At 40.3% G+C, this 12,923-nt stretch overlaps 1 protein-coding gene across 2 annotated transcripts in view; it reads left to right on the top strand.

Moving 5' to 3' along the window:
* UNC5C (unc-5 netrin receptor C) overlaps nucleotides 1-12,923 on the top strand; it is a gene marked incomplete at both ends in the record, with an annotated part of 250,220 nt that overhangs the window by 210,172 nt on the left and 27,125 nt on the right. The window lies entirely within an intron of this gene.

Below are 12,923 nucleotides of genomic sequence, written 5' to 3'. Positions count from 1 at the left end.
CAAAAATGAGGTCTTCTGTGTTCTGCTGGTGCATTGAATCTTCCCTTCACATTTTGTTAGCACAATAACCTGGGTCAAATTCCTCTTATAAATCTCTCTACTGTTGCTACTTCTTGTCTCTCAGCAGTACTTCTCTGACGAGCCTCAGCTCTCTGTTGCCCCAAGAATTGTGGCTAAAACTATTGGGTATCTCTGTCCTGATCATAAAATTCTTTGAGTTCTCTCATGAAAAAGTAGTCAGGAATTTTTATTCTCTGAGGAAGGTTACTTTGAAATAGTCACGATGACAGAAAAGCAACACTGCCTGCTAATAAATAGGCCTACTTCTTGAATTAGTGCCATGTAGGTGGCTACTGTGCTGGCAGCAATCTCTGAGCTACACTATGGCGCAGCATGGTCTTTTCTCTGAGGTATTTACAAAAAGGGTTTCTTCAGTGTGGCTCACACAAACACTTTCATTACATCAAAAACTATTAGTCAATGTCAGGAGCCTATAAGGCTATAATTCCTCGAAACGTTTGTTTTTGTGGGGAACACAAAAAGGTGAGATTCAGAGCTCTACTCTTTTTCTTTTCTAAAGATAGGGAAAAAAAATTCATCCACATCTTAGTGTATATAACACCTTGGTGACTTTTTTCATGGGGAAACTAACATACCCCTAACTCCCACAGTGTGAATAAGTCATTATGGTAAATTAGGAAGAAAAGATACATTTCCCCATCAGAAGGGCTCTTAACTATCAGATTATATTTAGACAGGTGTATGTCATCTTTGTGTATGTGCATAAAGAGAGCCATTTAAGCAGAAATCTTGTGGAAAAGTAGATATAATGGTACAATAGAATAAAAGCCCTGTAGGGATCTCATTTATCTGTCGATGGTATATTGCATTTTATTTGTGAAAGTGGATGCTGAGTATAAAGCAGAGATCTTTTGCGGGAGAGAGGGTGAGGCTGTTGTGAATCCTATTCTGCTTCATATATATGTATATATAAAATGCTAATAAAAATATACAGTCACATATTGACCTCCTTGGCTCTAGGGGCTGTGATAATGCTTCAGTGCTGGAATTTAATGGCAGTGCTTTAATGGTGTCTTTATACTTGTGAGGTTTCATATACCTCTAAAACTTACAGTCCTGCTCCCTGATCCATCACTGCTAAGAAGATTGATTTGCTGTACTTGGTGGCAGTGTGCCTGCTGCTCGCTCTATTCCTCCCTCTCTTTTTCTTTATTTCCCCTTCTCAGTTTATGCAAAACCAGTTCGAACACTTACATTTTTGCCAGTGTGGATCTAGAGTCACAGAAAATCTGCCGCTAGAATCTGCTGAGCTAGAAAGAAGCACAGGACTCCTTTCATTCCTGAAACACCATGCCTCTTTCCACATTATTTGAGGCTGGTGGGGACTGGCTTAGAACTGGCATTTCTCCTAGCCTAGAGACCTGTGGATCCACCACAGAATTTTTCCAGTGCCTTTATGCCAGTGGGTCTGGCATGGCACAGGTGGCATGGAGGGAGCTGCAGCCACCTTTCCTCTGTAGCCATAGCCCTCTGGGAGCTACGTTGGCCAGCTGCTTACCTGTGCCATAGCCAGATCCTGCTCCCAGGTGCCCTAGTGCTTCTTCCTTAGTGTCAGTCTCTAGTGAGAGCTTGAAGGTTGACTTTAGCACCATGGGTGTAGTTGAAGTTAAAGAATTAGGAGACAGACCCACTTACAAGGAGTCACTAGGCTGTGACTTTAACAAAAACTCACTTGTAAATATATATCTCTGTATAGCTGTACATAAAAGATATCCTGGAAAATGTTGGATTGAATGAGTCTAATTTACAAGCCCTTTCTCTTCCAGTCTATTATTCACTTCAGTAGCATCAGCTGGATAAATCAATAAGCTCTTTCATCAGACTGCTCTGCTCCAGCAAAGAGCAGCAGTCTGCACCACTATCGATTTCTGTGGGGATAAAAACTGTGGAGCTTTCTCCATCCCTTGTAATTACAGTATTTTACACCCAAAGCTGTAGTTTGTGCTTACCACTAACTGTGGCATTTCTCGTGCAACTCTGCTGTCGCATTTATTCAGACTAATGATCTTGCTAGTACACACATACGCTCCCTTATCCAGTAGTTAGTATTTTTCTGTTAACATTAAAGGATGAACAGTCATTAAACTAGAGAGCCTGCAGAGAGACAGCAGGCTGAATTGAAGAGGAAATGCAGCTGTAGTGAAGATTCAGGACAGTCGTTGCTATTTTAAGTTTCCAAATACACAATATTGCCCAGCAGGTCCCATTATAACAATTTCATAATTCCCATAATAGCATTAATATGATCTTCTGGAACAAAAATGTAGGTGTAAGAAGAATTGGCTGGTTACCACCCACACTTGTTGCATTATTGCCTCCATAGTTGCATTATTTCCCTTTTGAAGTATGAGTACTGAGTGGTAAATACTTCAGAGCAAGGAACAACACTTTTAAAGGCAAGGCACAGCATCTCACAGGGGATTACTATAAATTGAAACACTGCAATTAGCCCCACACTCATCCTGCCTAATGACTTTGGTGGGTGTTCTGTGTGGGGACTAAAAAAACAAAGCACTCCACTGCTGGCTCAAACTTCAGCACAAGTAGTTCCCTTCACTAGATCAGAAATATGTTCAAAGCAACGTACAAAGGGAAGTGGTTTTTTTTCTGGGGCCAGTCTGGAATGACTGCGAGATCATGTGTGTGATACCAAACACATGCTAAACTCTCTGGTGGACCAAATTCTGGTTTGCATTATGTGTAAAATGGTGCTGGTAATGCAGAAGAGGTGGACAATCTGTGAAGAGAGTTAGCTGTGTTGCATGGTTACACTGAAGGCTTATTACATGAGTTGTGACGTGCAGCTGTCACTCTCAGAGCATGTCACCTGTGTCCTTTCAGTTGAGGATCTGAAGTGACAGTGTTCAGGTTGGTATTGTCCCTGTCCTGAATAAATAAGTGCCTACAGTATGTAGGCATGAGGCTGGTGCCTGTGCATGCTGGTAAAGCTGTTGGTCTTTTCTGAAATCATGTCAAGGTTGGCTCTAACACAGTCAGAAGGAGACAACTAGTGCCCCTTCTTCAGCTCAATCTTGGTTTTAGATCATTGTGATAGAAGGGATAAATGCTCCATCCCTGGCAGTGTTCAAGGCCAGGTTGAATGGAGTCTTGGGTGACATGGTCTAGTGTGAGGTCTCCCTGCCCAAGGCAGGGGGGTTGGAACTAGATGATCTTAAGGTCCTTTCCAACCCTAACTATTCTATGATTGTAGCTTTTCATAAAAGGCTGTCTAAGTTGTGCTTTCATTTTTTTCCAAAACAAAGGGCTAGCTATCTTACAATGGCAAGGTAGCACTGAAGTACGTGTTTTCACTTGAGAACTGTGGATTAAATAGTTACATAAAGGATACTGTTGTTCTGTACAGTAAAACCTGTTTACTTTATACAGTCTCACCATTTGAAATAGAAAGCCAATAGGTCCAAAATCAGATTTCCACTTGTGAGTCATTGTGAAGTGTAATCACATCCAGCGTGGACTTTTCCTTTGTTGCTTTGGATTTAAATAAATAAGTGTGAAAAAACTGAGACATGCTACTATCACTTAAAGGTTTAAAACATCTTTGCCCATCATTAGAGACAGCACTCTGGGCTCACTCTGGGGTCACTTTGTTTCTCTCCCTGCACATAGCTTAATTCTTTGAAAATTCAAATAGAAGATACACCACTTGAGGAAAAGGCACCTATACTATGGTGAAGTTGTTATTATCAGACTAGTAATTCCATTCCTTATTAAAAAAAAACCGCTGTCTTCTAATCAAGAGTGGGTTGATGTGAAACGATGACAGCAAATTGTTTTCTGAGCACTTCGAAATCTTCATCTGAAAGGCAGTATGATGTTCATAAGTTTCCCATTTACAATGATAGCGCCTAAGCAAGTGAAAAAGATGCTGTTTGTCCTGCGTGTGCATGAAATGGTTAACTGCTGCCCTTTTCCAGTCTCATGCCTGTTTATACACAGGTCTTGAGTAGAAAGTAAGCTTAACCTGATACTAGCATCTCTTCCTTCCCAAAACATACATATTCTGCACATGCCCTGCTTGTTTAATGCGACATGCCAGAACCTCTGATGGAATAAGCATTTGTTTCGCTTTTAGGCTTGTTTTGAAAGCAGGTATTCAGGAAAGAATTAGAGGGCAGAGCAGTTTGATGAGGACTCCTGTTCCTCCGGAGCAGATTAGTGTGCAAAGAGCAGGGGAATGTTTCCAGACTCCAGGCAGTAAGCAAAGCTCTCTCAAGGGAGACTGCAACAGAAGCCTGTGTGTGCAAAGGAATTAAATACAACCTTTTATTAAGAGCATGTGGGTAAATAGAGAACTTTTAATACAGTCTGTTGGCACGATGATAATGCCACCTGGCCTGTTTCGCTGAGTCATTGCAGGGGGTGGTTCCTTCACTTGGAGAATGTACCTCATCAGTTCCTAGAGGAAGTTTGCTGTGATTCTGTTACTTCATATAAGAAATGTATTACTCTGTTTTCAACCCGACTACTAGGTAATGGTGTAGCAGCCAGGGGAGTTTGTGCACACATCTCAAAGTAATAACTCATTTTTATTGTAATGACATGAGAAATCCCCAGCTGAGAAGTGTCCACACTCTGGTGGGGCCTCTGCAACTGAGAGCTCTTCTCTAGAAAACCTACTGCTAGAAGCAGATAAAAGCGTTCAGAGAAAATAGAAGTACAGATCCACAAGCAGAACCCAGGACACTGAAATTGCTGTGTCTTGCCCCAGTCAGTTCAGAAAGAGCAACCTCCACATTAATTCTAATGCAAGACAAGTACTTCAGGATCTCTAGGCTGTTTTAAAAAAAACTCAACTAATTACAGAATATCATAGCTTGCAGAGAGGAGAAAAACCCCAACCTTGTCCATCTATAATTTCCATTCCTCTTAATTTGCTTGTGTTTTTCTTTTATTCTTTCCTTATTCCTCTGCACATTAAAACCCTGAAGAGTTACTTGGATAGATGAAAGGAAAATTGAAATCTTATAATAAAGTCTACCTGATACATTAACTTCATTGTAGGAAAAAAAAAATTCAAACCAAAAAACCCAAACAACATACAGTGAAAATAATGAGTGTTTATATTTGCCTTATGATGTACAAAGGTGGTTATATTTCGTGATTTTTCTTTCCTGCCAGGGTGTCAGACAAAGCAGGTCACATGAGCAGCCCAAGGCCCATCAGGCAATCAAGTGACAGGTTCAAGAGCAAAACTCAGCACTCTGTATTTCTAAATCTGTGTTCTACACAAAGGACTAACAAAAACATTGCCAGCACCCTTAAATAAAAAACCCATGTCGAGGAAGGAAGTTTCTATAGACTGAGAAAAGAACATTGAGCTCATCGGGTTATTCTGGGGTCCCTGGGACTTTTGCGGTTATCAGCCAGGGAATTCAAGTTACCTTACCTGTGAGCATGCAGACCTGCCAAAGATTTTGATACCTGTCATTGAACATTCATATAAAGAACTTATGCTTTCCATGAGCCTTTTTTTCCAGCATTTCTAACAGTTCCAATCCCTTCTTCTAGTTCCTTTTTCAACTTGTCTCTTTGTTTATCTAGCTGTTTGTTGTGTGTTCTCTCTTTGGTGCTGCCCCAAGTTCTTACTTCAGCCGTCTCTATGACCTGTTTGCTCTTATCCCACTATAACTGCAAAACAGGACAAACCCCAGGAAGTCTACCTAACATTCAGTCATTGCAAACATGGAATTTGCAGATATACAATCTAGCAAATTGCAATGCTAGATATGTGTTTGCTTTTGCTGTCAAACATGCATTACAAACCCAGTGTTAAACTTCTGTGCTTCCAAGATACTAAAGACTGATGTAAGATTTAGCCGAAAGGTCAAAGTCCCTACCTGTAAAAGATAGCATAATGTCAAAATTGCCTATTATAATTCACATCAAATTTTAGCAACAAGTTATCCTACTCTTCCATCTTCCCTACCCCTATATAGATGATGTGCATTTTTAAACTTAAGCAAGACCTTCCTCACAATGATAACAAAATGTCAGGTATGTAATTTGAGATGAAAACATAGTTGCAGTCTTAATTATAGAATATCATATGCTCAACTTCAAGGACAGAACAAGAGAGACTCCCCATTTAACCTACCCTGTTATGAAAAATCTGAGATAATACCCAGGTAAATAATCAGTCACAAAACCTCAAGCTCCTTGTTTATTAGCCCACCCTGAGCATGCCAATAATTAGTCCTTTAGAAGGAAAATAAATTACTGTGCATCATCTCTGAATTGCCTTGTATCATATCTGCCCTTCAGCATCATTACTGCAGACATGAAGGTCTTTCATTAGAATAGCAAATAGATGGGCACATTCTGAGATTTTTTGCAGCTCCAGGGAATTTGTTTGTTGCTGTTTTTAAAACTTTTAACCACACAAATATAGTATAAAGTGTCACATCTTCAAGTTTAGGTGCTAGAGTTCCTGGGAAATAGCAGAGGAAAGAAGCAATTAGAAGCAGTTATGATTCAAAAGTTAATATTTCTCCTGGGGTAAATCTGCATTAGCAACATGTTAAGTGAACACGAAGTCTCAGCACTAAGCTGTCAGAATATAGGGCTTACTCTAAGGTTGCTCTTTTACCTTTAACTCTGCCCCCTTGTAGGAAAGGAAAGTACTGGAAGGTTGTGCAGTCACAGTCTCTGGACAGTGGAACCTGAACAGAGCTATTTAAAAGTCCTGAATGTCAAATTAAGTCTCCTGAATTTCTTCTCCTATCCTGAGAATATGTGACTGCTTGTCCATCATAGGGACTAGATGGGAATCTACAGCATTGCAATGAATTTAAATTAACATTTGGAAAGCCTTTGAAAGTGTTTTTTGAAAGGGTCTTTTGAAATCGTTGAGCCTGTGCACACTGTATCGATCATCTAGGATTTCCTTTAAAATAATGAAGAAACTCAGCAAGCTGTTGATAGCTGTAGGATTGCTGAGAAGTAATGGTGAACTGGGTAAGGTAGAGGAAGCAGAAGATGGAAGCAGGACTGATAATGCAAGATCTCTGCTACAGCATGGCATTGCAAACACTGTAGGGGCATGTGCCTTTTTTCTTCTTTGTCTCCAAAGTGTCTCTTTGTAATGGAATTCAGAATTTAGAATTGCTGGGTATCTCGTCCCAAGAGTGCAGAGCTTTACAGATCTGAAATTGGGCTGACTTTGAATTGAGAATGGCATTTTACAGGAAAAAGGAGGAAAGCTGAATTTCAAGAGCCTGGAGTTTGGAAACAGCAATATATACTTTATTTATTTTCCCATTGAGATCTGGTGAACTAAAAAATCAACAAAACCAAAAATAAATAAAAATCATTAGGGTTTTTAATCCAATTTTAATCAAACATTTTTAGGATAAGTTACAAGACTGAGGCTGAGTATAGGAAATTTCAGAAAAACCCAAAGATTTTAAATAAAATTCTGAGCCACTGGAGCTGGAGAAAAGAGGAAGATAACTTAATAAATGCTGAAAGAAGACCTTATAGCATTTAAGAACTGCTTCCTTCAGATTTTAGGCATCTGCATGTGAGGATTAGTCTGTGTTTATCTGCCCATCCTAGTTCTGTGGTTCACAGCCTTTTGCCAGCAAGAGCTTATTCCTGCTTCAGTGTCAACACAACAATGGATAAAGCCATCAAAGCAAAGAAAGGCAGACAGCAGCTGAATACAGTTTAAGGGCATTGACTTTGGAGCCAAAAGGGGAAAAAGTGCTCTTACAATATATTATGCTTAACCTGTTGTGTTCATTGCAACACGATGTTATTGAGACATGGCATATGGCTAGGCTTTCAACAGAGCCACATAATTACATGACCTTAGCTCCTTCTGGAGCTGCTACTTAGAGGGTAAAGAGCATTTATAGATTAGAAGCAAGTGGTGCCAGATTAAAATGTGATGCATTAAAGAAACAAGCAGTTATGGCATGCTTTATGCAATCTTCACTTTATTAAATGAAAGTGTATGTCTCCAACTCTCACTGACCTTGAAATAGTCTCAAAACGTGTATCATTAGTTGTGACCTCAGCAGCTAATGGTATGATGCAATTTCTTTGCAGGATAATTGTAAATATTTTTGTAAATACCACCCAAACTGTATGAGCCCTATAAGTACCTAGAAAGATCACCTTCAGTAACTCTACCATTTTACCTAGTTACTGGCTGGGAAGAGGGAAAGTAGCTTGGGAAAATACAAATGGAAAACTGGGAATTCTTCTTTCTCTCTTATGTAATTTCTTTTTTTTTTTTTTCTTCTGCAAGCATTTTTCAAATATTGAAAATATTTTCATAATCTGATCAATTCACCCTAAAATTGGTATCCAGTAAGATAAATTCATTACGACAAGACCTGTAGCAAAATCCCAAAAAGGGGAGCCAGTTACAAAGTGCTTTCTGCATGAAGCTGTGACCTAATGTTTTTGTGTCACAGGGATAAATGTCTTTAAAATATCCCAGTCAACAGGCCAAGGTAGTATTCCCATGGCTTTCTAGGTAAAATCAAACACAGGATTTCAGGATGCTCATAGTCATGATACTGAGTTTCCAGTCTGAACACTCTGTGTGTGTGTATATGTGTCCATGGATATTCTCAGGGGTAGGTTCTTCCCCAGAAGAATAGAAGAGCTTAGAAAAGTTGTTTTGATTACATGTTTGGTGGTACTGTCTTTCAATTTCAGTCCCAAGAGGGTCAGTGCCATAATCTGCATAATTACCCTTCAGAGGTCTAAGATTCTCTATTCCCAAAAGTTTCATTTTCCCCAAATTGGCAGAAGGTTCATCTACTTCTCCCAAGGAAAATTGCAGCAAATGAATTCATGCTGTAAAAAGGGTCAGCCTGTCTATTTGTCAGAGCTAACTTCCTAAGGCAGATGATCCCACACATGCAGATATGCTGAAGGCCATTCAGTCACACAGACCAGCCGTTGTGTTCTCCTGTGGCCTCTGGCACAAATGTGTTTCCAGAAGGTCAGAGCAAGACATAAGGGACCAGAATGCTCAGGCTAGACTTCCAATGTTTGGGGATCATCTGCCTTCACAAACTGCATCAAACTAATTAAATGAGCTTCAAAATCTATTTAGTTAAATGGTCACAATTCCCGAAATCACTGCAGGTGTGACTGATGCTGAAATTGAGTTAAACTAAATTGATAAAAAGCCTGCTGAAGTCTTTTCTATATACCAGTGTTGGATTGGTTTATCTTTCCAGTACAATCTGACATATTCACCCTTCTCCACATTCCCCCGTGGTTTAAATCATTATAAAGGTGCTTAAATTGCTCTTCACATCCTTTAAAGAAAGAGAATAGGCAATGCCTGCGTAATGCACCTTTATAATGATACATTCTGCATTTGTACAAAAGATTTGTGCTAGTGTGATTATGTTAGTTAAAAAAGCCCACAATAACACTTAATAGAAGCACTTCCACGGGGACAAAAAATGTATTTGCAAGCCTAAATTGGAATATAAAGTAGAATGCATGGAGAAACATCAACTTAATTAAAGCCTTTTTAATGAATGTATTTACTGTGCAATTACAGTGATACAATTCCTGTAGTTTAACCCAAGCCTCCCATTGATTCTCCACTTATGACATAGGGTGAGGTACCTGTAAAATGAGGGAAACAAATACCCACCATTGGTAGGCCTCTGAGAGCCTCAAACGGGAGGGACTCTGCAAGTGGGAAGTATGATTATTACTATTTTACTCATCCAGCAGTAAGTTTCACAACAAAACATCAAAAGCCCCTTTGAAAATGTACATTTCCCAACAAGTTGTAGGAAGAAGCTTAAATTACTTTTCTCAAAGCAAGTAGCTCACTGTGAAACCAGCTGCTCCGAGTGGGAGTCAGCAGCCTCAGCAGCCTTCCTAGAGTCAAACCCACCAGCACCTTTCAAAATTCACCCTCGTTAAAATTTTGATGATCCTGTTAGAAGTCCCTCAGGTACTTGCCAAGCAGTGCTGTTCATACAAGAAGGGAGAAAAAAAATAAACCCACAAGGAAAAGTCTCTTTTCACTGCAGTTACACTGAACAGAAGAGGGAAATCATTCTTCATTATTTCAGTTACTAATCCCAGCAGGTTTTGCATCATTGCAGGGACTTTTTACAAGGGCATGTAGTGATAGGACAAGAAGGAATAATTTTAAACTGAAAGAGGATAGATTTAGATTAGATATTACAAAGCTCTTTACTGTGAGGCTTGTGAGACACTGGAATAGGTTATCCAGAGCTGTGGCTGTCCTGCCCCTTGTAGCTGAAAGGGGCTTTGAGCAACCTGGTCTAGTGGAAGGTGTCCCTGCCCATGGCAGGGGGTTGGAACTAAGTGATCTTTAAGGTCCCTTTCGACTCAAACCATTCTATGATTCTACGATTAATGCTACCTCCTGCCCAGCCACTACCATCACTTGTAAATCTTGTCCCTCAGCAAAGAACTGGCACGCCATCTCACAAAGCCATCTCACTCAGCAGCCCTTAACCCTTCCACCTTGGCCACACGTTTTTCAGGCTGAAAATGTGTCCTTGCAGACACTTGTGCAAGCCAAGCAATGTTTGCACAGAAAGAGCTGCCTGGAACTGAGTGCTTGATTCAGTTCGCAGCACACAGAGGAGAATAAAATCAAGTACACTTCACTAAACATTTGGGTTTGCTAAGCTAATGGAAGTAGTGAGCAGTATCCTTGCCTCTTCCTCTCATTTTAACAGATGTGCCTTTGAATACATATACAAAACCTTTCTGTTGAATTGGTGACACTCTTACGTAGCTGCAAGGATGCTCTCTGAAGATATGAGTAAGAGAAGCTATACAAACTTGTGAGACACAAGTAATTTGCAACAAACAGGGTCTATGAAGAGGTTGCAATGAGGTAAATTTCTAGTAGAGTATTTGAGGACCACACATGTTTACTTTGCTGAGAAGATTTGAATTTGGAATAGCGTTTTCATGGGAGGAAAGAATGCTTTCAGTAACATCACAGCTAATCCAGGCTGTGCCAACCTTTGTGCCTGTTGAGTGGCAATTGCTAGGTCACTTCAGATGTGACAGGAATAACACACAACTTTGAATGTAAAACTTGTCAGCTGAAATGCAACATAAGAAGAGACGAATAGCCTTCCTAGCTCTGCACAGGTGAGGTCAAGCTCCATGATGATGCAGAGCCAGGGGATACATGCTGCCTGATGCGAGGTCCCCTGAGACCATGCTGGGATACATGAAGTGCATGGAGATGTCCTCAGCTTTCCCAGTGTATTTAAGTATGAAGCAAAAAGGCATTTGGAGATGCAGCCTGCCTAAATTCTACCTTGTCCTTGTGCCTCGTATTTCCTGCTGCCTGCGTCTTGGTCTCCAGAGGCATCTTGCCTAAGGAAATATTGGGCATAAGGCTATAGCTGGAATTTAGGTTGACTAACTATGGGCCTTAGCATTCATCTGGGGAGCAAGTGGGGTGTAACTAGGGTACTGTAAATTCATGCCCAGACCTGATGAGCACTCACTCAAGCCCTCAGAAGTTGCTCGCCTGACTTTTTGTGTCACATACCAGGAGTACACTAGTAGAAGTAGGAAGCAGTGATTAAGAAAGATTGAGTATGCATGCTGAGAGTACACATAGGTAAACTTGCCTCAAAGAACCAGATAAATGAATGTAAGAATACAATATTTCTAAAAGCAATTGTAAGGCTGAAATCATTGCTGTGAAATAAAAGTTTTAAATATATATTGCAGGCAATATAGTCTGTCCCATGATACCTCAGAAAAAACATCATCATCAAAAAGTAGCTCTTCTTGCTCTGATATTTCAGTTAAAGTAGCATTTACACAATAATTAATGTCTAGAAATTTCGGCAGAGGGTTGTCTGTACCTGCGATTGGGATAGACTATGTCTTCATTAGCAAGCAGTGCTGCCAAGCAGGAAGAGATATGTAAAGCACAACAGATGCCGAGCACCCAAGCTCAGCATTTCTGGGAGCTGGGGATTATTACTCTGGCCTGCCTCTAATGTGGTCCTGTGCATTAGGCACGCACCAGGAATGCATTTTCCAGTTTCATTTCACCTGCAGGGAGTCCCTGGCTGTGCAGGCTCCTCACAGTGTGATCCACGGGGAGGGGGCGAAGTGAAGGGAAGGTGATGGAGGAGAAGTACCTTCTGTTTTACACCAACTCTAATCCCGTCCCTGACAGCAACTCCTCTGCTTACTTTGGATTTGTCATTTACCTTTCCAGCAGGATGGGACTGGGGGCATTTTACTCTTTTCCTGTATGAATGGAAAGCAGCTGAGAGATGTTTAGTGAGTTCATACTAAGCAGCTCCAGTGTGCCATGTGGTAGGAGCTGCGGAAAGAAAAGACAAAAGAAACAATCTTATTTGTCCTTTCCAAAATACAGCTGTAAATTGCGTTATGATTTTGTCAATATATGGTGCTTGCAAAGATTTCAAATAAATAATGCTATAACCCCAAAGGCCTTATTGATTTTGTAATAATTTTGAAGAGGAGCCACTCAGTTTCCTGTTTGCTGACAAATTCTTCACTCCCTGAGGAATTCCTATTGAACATGTATTAAAGAAAGGATAAAATAATTCCAAAGAAATACAGAGAGAGGGCTTTGCGTATGGATTCTGCTCAGCGAATGGGTGTTTAACCTCTGACCAGTGATGACAGGTCTCCTTTAGCTCTATTAGATCAACAGCAAGCTACTGTAATTTAATAAGAAAACTGTTTAGAGCCTCACCGAACATTTCCTCGGAATTAAAGCATATGGCAGGGATAGGAAGAAAAGACTTTCCATATGCTAATGACCCTTGATGTCTGAAATAAATTAGATCCATTAGAGT

This window comes from Psittacula echo (genome assembly GCF_963264785.1).
Source record: "Psittacula echo genome assembly, chromosome: 1".
Lineage (NCBI taxonomy): Eukaryota > Metazoa > Chordata > Aves > Psittaciformes > Psittacidae > Psittacula > Psittacula echo.
The sequence above is the reverse complement of the archived record's forward strand: the minus strand, read 5'-3'. Positions and strand labels throughout refer to the sequence as shown.